The 12772-nt window shown below is 49.0% G+C and overlaps 1 pseudogene; it reads right to left on the bottom strand.

Annotated features, from left to right (window-relative positions):
* Nucleotides 1–6862: 6862 nt before the first annotated feature.
* On the bottom strand, nt 6863–7037 carry LOC119977914 (annotated as a pseudogene).
* Between the last annotated feature and the right edge of the window lie 5735 nt (nt 7038–12772).

Here is a 12772-nt window from a genome sequence, read left to right as displayed (position 1 = left end):
ATACGGTAAGACGTTGCGCGCTCCCCGTTCACCCGGTCAAGCATAAGATAGCTCTAGCCTCATGTTCGCACTTCGTCCACATCACCGGGTGCTGCGTAGCGGACCTCACGGTCCAGGGGAGGGTTTTTAAAAATTACAAACTCCTCGTCCTCCCCCACCTCTGCGCACCGGCACTCTTAGGACTGGATTTCCAGTGCAACCTGCAGAGCTTGACCTTTAAATTCGGCGGCCCTGTTCCACCCCTTACTGTCTGCAGCCTTGCGTCCCTCAGTGGGGTCCCAAAGTGGACCCCCCTTCCTTGTTTGCGAACCTCACCCCGGATTGCAAACCCGTCGCCACTAGGAGCAGACGATACAGTATCCAGGACCGGACCTTCATCGGGTCCGAGGTCCAGAGGCTACTAAAGGAAGGAGTCATTGAAGCCAGCAACAGTCCCTGGCGAGCCCAAGTGCTGGTAGTTCGGACTGGGGAGAAAAATAGAATGGTCATTGACTACAGTCAGACCATCAACAGGTTTACGCAGCTGGACGCGTACCCTCTCCCTCGTATTTCCGACCTGGTTAACAGGATCGCAAAGTACAAAGTCTTCTCCACGGTGGACCTTAAGTCCGCCTATCACCAGTTTCCCATCCGCGCGGGTGACCGCAAGTACACCGCGTTCGAGGCAGATGGGCGCCTCTATCACTTTCTAAGGGTTCCATTCGGTGTCACAAATGGGGTCTCGGTCTTCCAACGGGAGATGGACCGAATGGTTGACCAATACGGTTTACAGGCGACCTTCCCGTGTCTTGATAACGTCACCATCTGCGGCCACGACTAGCAGGACCATGACATCACGGTAGCATTGTGGATAGCACAATCGCTTCACAACTCCAGGGTACCAGGTTCGATTCCGGCTTGGGTCACTGTCTGTGCGGAGTCTGCACATCCTCCCCGTGTGTGTGTGGGTTTCCTCCGGGTACTCCGGTTTCCTCCCACAGTCCAAAGATGTGCAGGTTAGGTGGATTGGCCATGCTAAATTGCCCTTAGTGTCCAAAGTTGCCCTTAGTGTTGGGTGGGGTTACTGGGTTATGGGGATAGGGTGGAGGTGTTGACCTTGGGTAGGATGCTCTTTCAAAGAGCCGGTGCAGACTCGATGGGCCGAATGGCTTTCTTCTGCACTGTAAATTCTATGTCTATGTATATCAACCTCCAAAAATTCCTCCGTACCGCAAAACTCCTTAACCTCACATATAATAAGGATAAGTGCGTGTTTCACACCGACCGTCTAGCCATCCTCGGCTACGTAGTGCGTAACGGAGTGATAGGCCCCGATCCCAAATGCATGCGCCCCCTGATGGAACTCCCTCTCCCCAACTCCCTCAAATCCCTTAAACGCTGTCTGGACTTCTTTTCTTATTACGCCCAGTGGGTCCCGAACTACGCCGACAAAGCCCGCCCCCTCATCCAATCCACCACGTTCCCCCTGTCGATGGAGGCCCGCCAGGCCTTTAGCCGCATCAAAGCGGATATCGCAAAGGTCACAATGCGTGCTATCGACGAGTCCCTCCCATTCCAGGTCGAGAGCGACGTGTCCGATGTAGCTCTGGCGGCCACCCTCAACCAAGCGGGCAAACCCGTGGCCTTCTTCTCCCGGACCTTCCATGCTTCCGAACTCCACCATTCCTCGGTGGAAAAGGAGGCACAGGCCATAGTTGAAGCTGTGCGACATTGAAGGCACTATCTGGCCGGCAGTAGGTTCACCCTCCTCACAGACCAGCGGTCAGTGGCCTTCATGTTTGACAATGCACAGAGGGGCAAGATCAAGAATGATAAGATCTTGCGATGGCGGATCGAGTTGTCCACGTACAACTACGATATCTTGTATCGTCCTGGGAAGCTCAACGACCCTCCTGATGCCCTGTCCCGCGGTACCTGCACCAGCGCGCAGATTGACCGCCTCCGCACCCTCCACGCGGACCTCAGCCATCCAGGGGTAGCCCGCTTCTATCACTTTATCAAGACCCGCAACCTGCCGTACTCCATTGACGAGGTCATGACCGTGACCAGGGATTGCCACATTTGCGCAGAGTGCAAACCGCACTTCTACCGCCCCGAGCAAGCGCATCTGGTAAAGGCGTCCCGCCCTTTTGAACATCTTAGTATGGACTTCAAGGGTCCCCTCCCCTCCAACAGCCACAACACCTACTGCTTAAGTGTTTGACGAGTACTCACACTTCCCTTTCGCCATCCCCTGCCCCGACATGACCACGACAACCGTCATCAAGGCCCTCCTCTCCATTTTCTCCCTGTTCGGTTACCCCGCGTACATCCACAGCGACCGGGGGTCCTCCTTTATGAGCGACGAACTGCGTCAATTCCTGCTCAGCAGGGGCATCGCCTCAAGCAGGACGACCAGTTATAACCCTCGGGGTAACGGGCAGGTCGAGCAGGAGAATGGCACAGTCTGGAAGACCGTCCTACTGGCCCTACGGTCCAGAGATCTCCCCATCTCCCACTTGCAAGAAGTCCTCCCCGACGCCCTCCATGCAATTCGGTCTCTCCTCTGCACTGCCACAAACCAAACGCCTCATGAATGTCTTCTTGTTTTCCCTAGGAAGTCGTCCGCACTCCCGACCTGGCTGGCCGCCCCCGGGCCCATCTGCTCCGGAAGCACGTGCGGGTGCACAAGTCCGACCCGTTGGTGGAATGAGTCCAGTTACTCCACGCTAACCCGCGGTATGCGTACGTGGAGTATCCCGACGGTCGGCAGGACACGGTCTCCCTTCGAGACCAGGCACCCGCTGGCGTGCGGCCCCAACCCCCCACATCAACACCCTCTGCCCAGTCCCACCCCCCCCCCCCCCCGGCGACCCCGCAACCCAGCGCACAGGAATCCCCTCCCCCGGCCAGAGCTTCGCTAGCACCGACCAGGGGTACGGACACGACCGCTGCTCCCAGAGTCAAGGACGGCCACTGGCCCGAATTCACCGGCACCGCTGCGACGGTCCAGCAGAACATCGAGGGTGCCCGACAAACTGATCGCGTCTATCTGATGTTCCACTGGACTTTTATCGGACTCCTCGTGTCATTCAGAGTTCCAATGTACAAGTTGCACATTTCTTTCGTTTTTTTCTATTTGTGTACTGTTCATTGCCGTTCATTGTATCTGCACAGACGTCGCGAGCCAGTGGGCAGCCACCATTTACCTCGGTACACCTCGTTCTCTCTAGTCATACCACCAGTCCAACAGCCCCCCCCCCCCTTCTTACTCCTGCCCCCCCCTGGGCTTCTTTCTCCACAAGGGGTGAATGTGGTGGTATGACTAGGAAGTTTACGGTACCTATCTGCCATTGGTGCAGAGCACTCACTGCTCATTGGTTCAGGTCGGTCATGTGCCTCTCTGCTGATTGGTTGAGGCTAGTCATGTGACTGCTCACCCATTGGCCGAGAGGCAAGGAGTCTATAGAATTTATAGAACAGTACAGCACAGTACAGTACAGCACAGAGTCCTGCCTACAAGGCGGGGTATAAGAACCCGTAGGACCCGGCAGTAGGCCTTTCTCTGTTATTCGACTGCCGGGCACACAACTAGTTGATTAAAGCCTGATATATGGAACTTCTTCACGACTTGAGTCCAATTGATGGTACATCAGCTCCCCACACATGAAGCAGAATGGCGTGGGCTGAAGGCAAAGCTCACCACAGCCCCAGTTCTAGCATTCGTCGACCCAACCAAGGAAACCAAGATATCAACTGATGCAAGCCAGGACGGCATTGGGGCGGTGCTCCTCCAGCGAGATGACTCCTCATCCTGGGCTCCAGTGGCATATGCCTCAAGGGCCATGACGCCCACTGAGCAACGGTATGCCCAGATCAAAAAGGAGTGTCTGGGTCTCCTAACAGGAATAGTCAAGTTTCATGACTACATTTACGGCCTGCCGAAATTCACGGTGGAAACGGACCGGAGGATCCTAGTCCACATAATCCAGAAGGATTTAAATGACATGACACCTCGGTTACAGCGAATTCTTCTTTGACTCCGCCGCTATGACTTCAAACTTGCCTACACGCCAGTCAAAGAGCTGATCATTGCAGATGCCCTATCCAGGTCCATTACCACACCGTGTGAACAAGGTGACTTCATCTGCCACATAGAAGCGCAAGTGCAATTGTGTGCCACCAACCATCCTGCCTCTGACGAACGGGTGGTCCAAATTCGTGAGGAAATGGCGAAGGATCCTCTACTGCAGCATGTGATGCAGCACCTTACCCATGGCTGGCGAAAGGGACAATATCCCCAATTTTTTAACGTGAAAGACGAGCTGACGGTTGTGGAGGGAATCCTTCTGAAACTCGACAGGATCGTTATTCCTCAGAGCATGCAGGCTATGGTGCTGGGTCAACTCCATGAGGGTCACCTTGGAGTCGAGAAATGCCGATGCAGAGCGCGGGAGGCGGTTTATTGGCCGGGCATTAACCAGGACATTGCCAACACGGTCCTCAACTGCCCCACCCACCTGTCAGAAGTTTCAACCGGCTCAACCCAAGGAAACACTGCAACAGCACGAGATTGTGACCTCTCCGTGGTCCAAAGTAGGTGTAGACCTTTTCCACGCCAAGAGGTGTGACTATGCACTCCTGGTCGACTACTTCTCCAGTTACCCAGAAGTGGTGAAACTGCCCGATCTCACGTAAAAGGCGGTCATCAAAGCCTGCAAAGAAACATCACCAGGCATGGGATACCGCTCACGGTAATGAGCGACAACGGTCCATGCTTCGACAGCCAGGAATGGTCTGATTTTGCACAGTCCTACAACTTCCGTCACGGTACCTCCAGTGCCCAGTACCCGTAATCAAACGGGAAGGACGAGAAAGGGGTCCATATTGTCAAGCGGTTGCTCTGCAAAGCTGCAGACTCAGACTCTGACTTCAACCTGGCAATGCTGGCATACAGGGCAACCCCACTGTCCACTGGGTTATCTCCAGCGCAGATGCTCATGAATCGCACTCTGAGGACCACAGTTCCAGCTATCCATGTTCCAGACCTTGACCACCTCACAGTTTTACACAAAATGCAGCAGTCCCGGGCCCAACAGAAGGCCACATATGATGCTCATGCCACGGATCTTCCCGACCTGGCTCCAGCCGATCATGTTCGCATCCAGTTGCCTGAGGGCGGCTGGTCAGCCACAGCTGTTGTTGTCAAACAAGTTGCCCCAAGGTATTTCCTTGTCCGCATGGCTGATGGCTCCCTGCTATGGCACAACAGACGGGCATTGCGAAGTGTTCACACCCACCAGCTGACCGCAGTGCTCCGCCGGCCATCATACTTCCTCCGGACGTACCCTGCCACGAGGCCACCGATCTGCCAGTGATCCTGCCGGCCCATGCAACCACCGCGATGGCAGCAATCCCACCTATCCATGTGCAGGCGGCTCCTGATCCACCTCTGCGGCCATCAACAAGAATTCGTCGCCCACCACAAAGACTGAATCTGTGGACGGAACTTTTGTAAATTTTGTGACTGAATTCATCGATTTAACCTTTGTAAATATTGCTTTGTTTGCCATGTATCTGCACTATCGACACCTTCCTATGTATATACGTTTGTTCAAGCACCGTTTGTACAGTCAGGCACATACATATATATACGTATAGATACCTCAGTATTTATTTAACTAAAAGAAAAGGGGAGATGTCATAATATCCACTCATTTATATATAATGAGATGCAGACAGGCAGTGATTGACACATAGGATGATCAGTAAACATACAACACAGTACAGCCAATCACCAGACAGGGCACTACCACTATAAAGCCAGAGGGCACTAGGTTTCCCTTTCTCTCGGGACCCAGCTACTGAGACAGTCAGAGTCCACGAGCTAGCAAGAGCAAACACCATGCGGTAGCTAGTAAGTCTGGTCAGGCTACTACAAGGTCACCAGTCAGATCAGTATAGTGTAGACCCACAGCTGAATATGTATAGCAGTTCTATAGTTGAATAAAACAGTGTTGGATCTTCTCAAGTGTTAGACGTCTGTTTCTAACTTCCCTGCATCGAGTGCAGTCCACATCGAACCAACCTGCCTAACATATCACCAACCTAACCTTTTTGGACACTAAGGGCAAGTTAGCATGGTCAATCCACCTAACCTGCACATCTTTGACCTTGGGAGGAAACAGGAGCACCTGGAGAAAACCCACGCAGACACGGGGAGAATGTGCAGACTCCACACAGACAGTGACGCAAGTCGGGAATTGAACTTGGGACCCTGGAGCTGTGCAGCAACTGTGCTACTGTGATGCCCACATACATACATATACACACACACACACACACATATACACACACACACATACATCCACACATATACACACACATACATCCAGTTACACACACACATACATCCACACACACGTACACACATACACACACATACATATACACACACACACACACGTATCAGAAATAAGGGGAGCTAGAGTACAATAAAAGAAAAAGAATATATAGTTACGTGTCCTTTGATTATCCTTGAGGCGTAGATTTTAAACACAGCGGTTGATTTGGGTTAGCTGGTTTCTTGGATGCAGTCACATCTAGAAGATGCTGCAATTACTCAGAGATCTCGATTATCTGCTGGTTTCTGGTAGAATTGGCTTCTGGAACCGGGCACCACTCATTCCAAAAGAGAGAGAGAGGGAGAGAGAAGAGCCTTCAGCTTGTTTCCCTGTTGAAGACATTCTTGACACCACCTGCAGTGTCTCCAACACTCTCTCTGTAGTGGCTGGACAGTCTTGCATTGAAAAACTTTGCCCATTGTGTATTTCCAAGAGGCTTTGGATGTGTCTGTCTGTGGCAACCATTGTTTTACATCTTTTTAAATTACTTTTCTGAGTTACAAAGCCAGGGTTCGGAGTGCGAACAGGGGCAAACCCCTAATCTAGCTCCTTGCCTGCACCAAAAACCAATTCAAATTCAAATTGAATCCAAATCGTAGCCAAAGGGCTGAGCAGATACTACACTTGATCTTAGCCAAAAGGCCGAGAAGCGATCTATTCTACATTTTCCATGCCTCTTCCTTAGACAATTACGAGTATCGATGGATATCTCGATTATCAGAAATATCTCTCTCTTCACACTCCCCTGACAGTGATTTGTTGTTTTTCATCATCGCCTTGGAAGGTGTCCTTGCATTTCTAAGCATTTTTTTCTGTCTCAGTTCAAATTGCACAATTTTGAGTCAGTTTGGAAGTTGAAAATCATGGGCAAGATTCTCCATTTCCCAACGCCGATTTTGTAATCTGCAATTGGCTGGAGAATCCCTTTTTACAATGAAATCGGGGGCAGTGCCTGTTTGACGTAGGTTTCCCATGCTCCGTCCCCTCTGAAACAGCATCATCACAGCGCATCCACACCATTGGGACGGCCTCAGGATGCTCTGCCCCCGATAGACCAAGTTCACGATGGCGCGGGGGAGGTGTGTTCCCGCCGTTTTGGCTGCGGATTGTGTCCAGCGCCACCACAGTCGGGCTGGAGCTGTGCTGCTGGCCGGGGTGGCTTCCGCGAGGGCTGGGGGGACTGGTGGGGGGTGGCCAGAGGGTGACAAGGGGGTGTCCAGGAGGGCATTATCTGGCAGGTCGGGTCCGCGCGTGGCCGGCGCTATGTTGTACGCCACAACCGCTGCTGATCGCCGCCGTGCGCAAGCGTGGCCACGGACCCGGCATTTCTCCGGCCGTTTATTTTGTGGAGGTCGGACGTTTTAAGTGGAGCGTAAAGTCAATTAAGAGGGTAACAAGGGAAACCATTAAATCAAATTATCAAGGAGCATATCGAGAGAGGGAATTTGCCTCCCTGTCTTCACCGTTTTCACCAGTACCTCTAGGGAGATGTCAGGAAATTTAGGGGCAGCCCTCTGCTTCATTCTATTAATGATACTCTTTCCAGTAATGCAATGAAAAAAACAGCCATCGGGGAATTCAATCTCCCATTAAGACAAACATCCTGCTTTGGAAAGGCCCTGGACTAATATTATCAGGTTAAACATGGTCAACGATAGACAAGGGCAATGCAATGCATGCAATGTATCCAGACTTCCAAAGGCCTTTGATATGGCGCAAAATAAAACACTATTGAGTATGGTCAGGGCTTATGGAGTTGGTACAAATTGAATGAATAGCTAGCTGGCTGAAAAACGGAAAGCATAGTGGTAGCTATTCAGAGTGGCAGAAGTTGGAATGTTTTTTTGATGGTTCACAGGATGTGGGCATCGCTGGCTAGACCAGTATGTGTTGCCCATCCTTAGTTGTCTTTGAGAAAATGATGGTGAGCTTCCTTCCTGGACTATTGCAGTCCATGTAATGTAGTTACACCCACAGTGCTGTTAGGAAGGGAGTTGCAGGATTTTGACCCAATAATATCGAAGGAACAATAATATGGTTCCAAGTCAGGATGATGTGTGGTTTGGAGGGGAACTTGCAGCTGGTGGGTAACACCAGACTCCGTGTTGGGACGATTGATGTTCACAATTTATAATGATTTAGACTTTTGAAGCAAAAACAACATTTCTAAGTTTGTAGATGACACCAAAATGGGAGGGATAGTCAGTACTGTGGAGGACGGCAATAAATTACAAGAAAACATTAACAAATTTGAAGATGGGCAATTAATTAGCAAACAAATTTTAAAACGTATGCATGGGGTATTACATTTTGGTAATGCTGCAAATGTTTTGTTCCTGATTCATGAGGTAATGCTTTAGTTTTGAGAAGATTAAAGTTGTGCAGCTAAGATAATTAAAATGCTGGGATTTAGAGATTACCAGGACACCTTAAGAAATGGCAGTTCAAAAGGCCTTAATATAGCCAGAATAGAAGGGGTAGAGTTATAAAACAGCAGATGGAGAAACTTTAACAGTGCCTGACCTAACTGAAAACACAAACGGAAATGGTAACAGAAAAGGTCACTGCTATTCATTCAATTTGTACCAACTCCATAAGCCCTGACCATACTCAATAGTGTTTTATTTTGCACCATATCACTGCTTTGGCTGCTTGGACTATACAGGAGGAATTCGTATGGGGTTCAGGGTGTACTAGCTAGATGGATAACGAACTGGCTGGGCAACAGGAGACAGAGAGTAGTGGTGGAAGGGAGTGTCCCAAAATGGAGACGGGTGACTAGTGGGGTTCCACAGGGATCCGTGCTCGGACCACTGTTGTTTGTGATAGACATAAATGATCTGGAGGAAGGTATAGGTGGTCTGATTAGCAAGTTTGCAGATGATACTAAGATTGGTGGAGTTGCAGATAGCGAGGAGGACTGTCAGAGAATACAGCAAAATATAGATAGATTGGAGAGTAGGGCAAAGAAATGGCATATGGAGTTCAATCCAGGCAAATGCGAGGTGATGCATTTTGGAAGATCTAATTCAAGAGCGGACTATATGGTCAATGGAAGAGTCCTGGGGAAAATTGATGTACAGAGAGATCTGGGAGTTCAGGTCCATTGTACCCCGAAGGTGGCAATGCAGGTTGATAGAGTGGTCAAGAAGGCATACAGCATGCTTGCCTTCATCGGACGGGGTATTGAGTACGAGAGTCGGCAGGTCATGTTACAGTTGTATAGGACTTTGGTTAGGCCACATTTGGAATACTGCGTGCAGTTCTGGTCGCTACATTACCAGAAGGATGTGGATGCTTTAGAGAGGGTGCAGAGGAGGTTCACCAGGATGCTGCCTGGTATGGAGGGTGCTAGCTATGAAGAAAGGTTGAGGAGCTTAGGATTGTTTTCGTTGGAAAGACGGAGGTTGAGGGGGGACCTGATTGAGGTCTACAAAATTATGAGAGGTATGGACAGGGTGGATAGCAACAAGCTTTTTTCAAGATTGGGTGTGTCAATTACAAGGGGTCACGATTTCAAGGTGAGAGGGGGAAAGTTTAAGGGAGATGTGCATGGAAAGTTTTTTACGCAGAGGGTGGTGGGTGCCTGGAACGCTTTGCCAGCGGAGGTGGTAGAGGCGGGAACGATAGCATCATTTAAGATGTATCTGGACAGATATATGAACGGGTGGGGAACAGAGGGAAGTAGACCTTGGAAAATAGGCAACAGGTTTAGATAAAGGATCTGGATCGGCGCAGGTTGGGAGGGCTGAAGGGCCTGTTCCTGTGCTGTAATTTTCTTTGTTCTTGTTCCTTGTTCTGCAGTACACACCTGACTGTGTTTTACTTTTATGTCCATGTGTTGTATGCTGCATTACTTTGCTTTACTGCAGGACAAGCCTTTGCTACCAACTGGAAAGCAAGAAGTAGAGGAGGAGCAGGACAAGAAACGGTAGAAGTACGAATAAAAGAAATAGCAGAGGCAACAGTATGGATACACATGGGCATAAACCTAAAACACAGTCAGGTGTGTATTGCAGAGTTCCTCCTGTATGGTCTGAGCAGCCAAAGCATTGACTATGCATATCCTTGGTTGCTAAGTGATGTTTCTGGAATTGTTCTGGCTCTGATTCACCAGCTCTGCAGCTGTGCAGGCCCCTGACAGGAGTCATGAGCCACCTCTGGAGGGGATACCCTTGTAACCCAGCAGCCAGCTTGTGACCTGACTGTCTGGTTGGAATAAAGGTGACACAGCGGATTGATGCCCAATTAATGAATTGTGAGTGCTGCCGGGAGACTGGGCTCCGACCTGATGCATTGCCAGTGGTCGCAAAACAATCAGAGGTTTACAGAGTGAAAATCCATGGAGAAAAATGTAAGGCTGGATGGTGAGCACACAAAGCAACATGGGTGCTGTCTATGGTACCGTGAACATTGGGGAAGCTTACAATGCAGATAAAACCGAGTACCCTCTTATCCTGCTTTGCTAAGTGCATCTTGAATATGATATAGTTTCTCTCCTGGTAAAAAGATTGCTGCAATGGAAATCTGGCAAAATGAATAGCAGGACAGACAGAGATCCATGGTGCTGGATACAGGATTGGAAGTATCAGTGATGCAGGTGGACAAATAGAGAGATGTCATGGTCCCACTTGGGGACAGGTTACCATCAATGGCCATCCTCAGAAGTGATTAGGAGCCGGTGCCCAGGAAATTCAATTCCACAGCAATGAAACAAGGACCCGGAGGCAGTGCCACAGTGATTCTTGGATGTTATGGTGGAGAAGACTGATGCTCTGTATCCACTGTTCTTGAAAATACAGAAAAATGTGTCATTTGAAACATGGAAGTCTGGCAATATCTGGTCTGAGAGGGTACAGGGAAAGATCCCACAAAAGGTTAATAGCAGCTGCAAAGAGCAGGATTATAAAATGCAGATTATCAAACACACAGGTTTCATGTGGTAAGCTAAAATAATGGCTCACACCTTCATGGAATGTAACTATCTCAGGAAGTATCTGGAAAGGCATGAATGAGAGTTTCAATTGAAGAATGTTTAAAACAGGCAGGTCTTTCAGTTAAATTTTAGCATACAGCTAAAAGCAAAGTCTCACACCTTAATTGAAATAAACTCTTAGTAAACAGCTGGAAAGGATGGAAGATGCTCAGTCGAATTGGTGTAAATTCTAAAGTGTAAAATTCTATGGACATCAAGTCAATTAAAAGAAAATTGGAGACGACCTGCCTACGGGAGACACAATTTGAAGTCAAAATCAAAGCAAAGTTATGAGCTGGGGACAATTGGAAAATTAAGCGATTCAAAAGCAGGAAGTGGAGGTAACACCTATTGAAACCGGGGCGTTTTGTAATCAGATCTGAGAGGTGACGTTATGCGCAAAGTGAATAGTTGGTTGTATTTGGATGTTTGCATTAAGGATACTTTTTGACAATCAAAATGAAACAAGCTCATTTACAATAAAGTCGTTAAAACTTGGTGACTCTTCGAAAGAGAATATAAACCTGAAGAAAGGGGACAGCCAGCAGAGCCAGCTCTCACAGCTCGGTGCATGGGAAGGATAGGACACAGCAACCGAGTTCACCAGCGAATACAACTCAAGAAGACCAGATTTTAAGAAGATCGATTGTCAAGGCCAGGGCCTGAAGGTCCCTTCAACCAACAGGAAGGATCCCGAAGCAAGATCTTTTTTCCTTTCTGTAAAGAAAGTGTTTGCAGCTTTTAAAAGAAAAAATATAATAATAAAATAACTTAACTTAACCTGAAAAAGTGGTTATTAGCCTACTTTACTTCCTTAACAACGCAGGACCCAGGACATCGATGCTACTAAGGGGTAAGTAGGTAAAATTCTTTGGTGAAGGTATGGGTTATACTGGGGGATAACTTGAAAATATAGTTTAACCTAAATAGCACCCACCGAAGCCTGCATCGGAGTCAGGGAGTGAGAATCCCTGTTCACCATTTAGAATATCGACCTTTTTTTGGTATAGGGGGAATTCTAAGAATAGTGGTGAGTTTAAAATTCATGGCGCCCAGCGTGGAGGCCTAGAATATTATATCTCAAGTTCCTGCCCCTTTCGGCTATAGCAGCTGATGTTGGTCTGCCTGGTCTCGTGTTCTCCCATTTCGCCTGCAGCCGAAGAGGGACTCCTAGCAAGGTGCCCATGACCAAGCAGTGTCCTCCAACTGATTTCTATTAGGTATAAATAAGAAGCAGTGGCACAGCACTTCCGCTTTTCAGATGAAGTCCTCAGTAAATTTCCAGAATAAATGTTGCTCAAGTCTTGTTAAAGTCTTGACAATTAAGGCATCCCAGAAAGTCTCTCAATATGTTTCAGATATTCTCGTCATGGCTCCAGCATCTGATGAATCTGAAATGGTGAGTATCCGTTTA

Source organism: Scyliorhinus canicula, chromosome 14 (assembly GCF_902713615.1).
Source record: "Scyliorhinus canicula chromosome 14, sScyCan1.1, whole genome shotgun sequence".
Taxonomy (NCBI): Eukaryota; Metazoa; Chordata; class Chondrichthyes; order Carcharhiniformes; family Scyliorhinidae; genus Scyliorhinus; species Scyliorhinus canicula.
Note: the sequence above shows the minus strand (reverse complement) of the source record. Positions and strands in the feature narration are given on the sequence as shown.